Below are 2847 nucleotides of genomic sequence, written 5' to 3'. Positions count from 1 at the left end.
TAGAGGCATCACATTTATGCTAGCTCCTAGATCACAGAATCCTCTGTCAATTTTTGTTTCCCCTATGATGCAAGGAATATGAAAACTTCCTGGGTCTGTTTTCTTAGAGACTGTGTCCTTCTTGATGAGGGCACTGCATTCTTTGTTCATTGTTACCGTTTGTCCTCCCTTCAAAACTCTTTTCTTGCTCAACAATTCCTTTAAATACTTGATGTGTGTAGGCATTTGATGGAGAATCTCAAGAAAGGGAATATTGATATGGAGAGACTTAAATGTCTCTAAAAACCTTGAATAGGTTTTCCCTTTTTCACCTCCTCCTAACCTCTGAGGAAATGGTGCTTTTGGTTGGTATGTTTCCATCGTGCCTTTTTGCAGTTCCTTGGCTTGCTCAGTTTCACTTTCCTGCTTAGCTTCCTCCACACCTTCCTTCAAGATTTCTGGCTCCTGTTCTGAGGATCTGATTCCTTCTTCTTCTGAGACTTCTTTCAATATGGTGATGGCTTTGCATTCTTCCCATCTCACTCCCTTTTGTTCCCCTTTAGGATTCTTTTCTGTGTCACTAGGGAACACTGCAGTTGATTTGGGGGCCTGTTGAGATAGCTCTCCTACTTGAGACTCCATCCTCTTGGGTTTTTCACCATGGTTTCTTAAGGTAGATCTCACATCATCTCTGAAGCTTTTCAATTCAATTATGTCCTGACCCATGTGTGCCAGCATTCCTTCTATCCTGTTTAATTGATCTTGAAATTGTTGGTTCGGGTTAGGTTGGGTAGGTTGATTATTTTGGCCATGATATGGTGGTTGAGAGTTAGTGTTTTGTGTGGCTTGGTATGATCTTTGGTTGGAGTTTTGGTATGTGGACTTGTTATGTTGGTTTTGCTGGTTTCCCCACCCAAGGTTTGGGTGGTTTTTCCAGCTTGGGTTGTAAGTGTTGGAATGTGGATCATATGGTTGCCTTTGTTGATTTCCTACATAATTGGCCTCTTCCCAATCACCTCCTTCAGTGCTTTCTTCCTCTTGATCTTGTGTGTGTATTGCAGCCACTTGTTTTGTTTCTAATTTCCTGGTGAGCTCTACTAGTTGCTTGGCAAACACCTTGTTTTGGGCTAGAATTGTATCAACATGGTTCAGCTCCATGACTCCCTTAGTGTTGTGTCTCTCTGACGCATAGTAGTACTCATTCTCAGCCACTGTCTCAATCACTTCAATGGCTTCTTCCACAGTCTTTTTCCTGTTCAATGAACCTCCTGATGAATGGTCTACAGCCTTCCTTGATTCATAAGACAGTCCATCATAGAAAATATGCAATTGCACCCAGTCATGGAACATGTCTGGTGGGCATTTCCTTGTCAAATCCTTGAATCTCTCCCATGCCTCGTAGAGAGTTTCACCATCTTGTTGTCTAAACGTCTGAACCTCAGATCGAAGCCTATTGACCTTTTGTGGGGGGTAGAAACGTGCCAGAAACTTGCTTTCCACCTCATCCCAGGTTGTTAGGCTCCCCCTTGGGAATGATTCCAGCCACTTAGCTGCCTTGTCCCTAAGTGAAAATGGGAACAAAAGCAGTTTATATGCATCTTCCTGGACTCCATTGGACTTCACAGTGTCGCAAATTCTCAGGAATTTTGTGAGATGTTGGTTTGGGTCTTCATTAGCACTTCCACCAAATGAACAATGATTCTCCACAAGTGATATTAGCTGTGGTTTGAGCTCAAAATTGTTGGCCTGAATGGGTGGTTTCTGGATGCTGCTACCACAATTCCCAGAGGTTGGGTTTATGTATGAACTAAGAACCCTCCTCTCAGGAATGGCATTGTTTCCATCAGCTCTCTCATGGTTGTGAACTTCTCTATCCATGTTGAGATCTAAAGCTTCCTCAAAATTGTCCTCAGATTCTCCTTCAGATTCCTCTTCTCCCAGTACTCTCTTCCCTCTTGCTTCCCTTCTAAGTCTATGAAGGGTCCTCTCTGGTTCGGTATATGGAGGAGTTGATGTCTCTCCTCTCCTACCTGTCATACAAGAACACAGCACAGGCAACAAACAAGTGAAATACTCTTGGTTAATGGAAGAGTGTGGTTAGAGCAGTTGAGGAATTAATTCAAACAGTTAGTGAGTCAGTGAGTTAGTTGCTTGAATTTAAAGGCATAAAGAAAGAAAGCATGTAACAGAGTGCAGAAATTAAAATTCAACAAGTAATTTGTACTGAATTAATCAAAACAAAAAAATGCTCAATCTAGTTAACTTCCAATTTGAGAATTGTCAATCGAAAACCAATCCCCGGCAACGGCGCCATAAACTTGATGCGCATAAACTTGTTATGCTACGATTTAGGAAATTGCACGATCGGCAAAATTCCTTCCGGCAAGTGCACCGGTTATCGTCAAGTGAAAACTCACAATAGAGTGAGGTCGAATCCCACAAGGATTGGTTGAGTGAGCAATTCGGATTAGAAGTGTGTTCTAGTTGAGCGGAATCAAGATTTAGATGAGAATTGCGGAATGTAAAATTGGCGGGAAACGTAAATGACAAGAAATTTAAATGGCGGAATCTTAAATTGCATGAAGTAAAGAGCAGAAGCTAAATTACTGAAATTAAAAGGGAATGGGGGTGATTGCATGAATTTAATTGCAGAATGTAAGAGAAAGTGGAAATCAGAAATGGGGAATTCATTGGGTTATAGGAGATATTGAGATCTCCGAATCAAAACATGTTTATCTCTTCCTCAACCAATGCGTTCATTGAATTTTGCTTGGCAATCTTATATGATTGGATCCCAATCCCTTGGCTCACCAATTCTCTCTAAAAACAAACAAATTCCCAATCCCTTGGTTTAAATGTTCATAAGAA

At 41.3% G+C, this 2847-nt stretch overlaps 1 non-coding gene across 1 annotated transcript; it reads left to right on the top strand.

The window, feature by feature from the left end:
* Positions 1-1327: 1327 nt before the first annotated feature.
* Positions 1328-1431, top strand: LOC112760138 (small nucleolar RNA R71). Its single transcript, XR_003180590.1, has one exon. It is a non-coding gene; the product is annotated as a small nucleolar RNA R71 (small nucleolar RNA).
* The last annotated feature ends 1416 nt before the right edge of the window (positions 1432-2847 follow it).

Source organism: Arachis hypogaea, chromosome 16, assembly GCF_003086295.3.
Source record: "Arachis hypogaea cultivar Tifrunner chromosome 16, arahy.Tifrunner.gnm2.J5K5, whole genome shotgun sequence".
Lineage (NCBI taxonomy): Eukaryota > Viridiplantae > Streptophyta > Magnoliopsida > Fabales > Fabaceae > Arachis > Arachis hypogaea.
The sequence above is the reverse complement of the archived record's forward strand: the minus strand, read 5'-3'. Positions and strand labels throughout refer to the sequence as shown.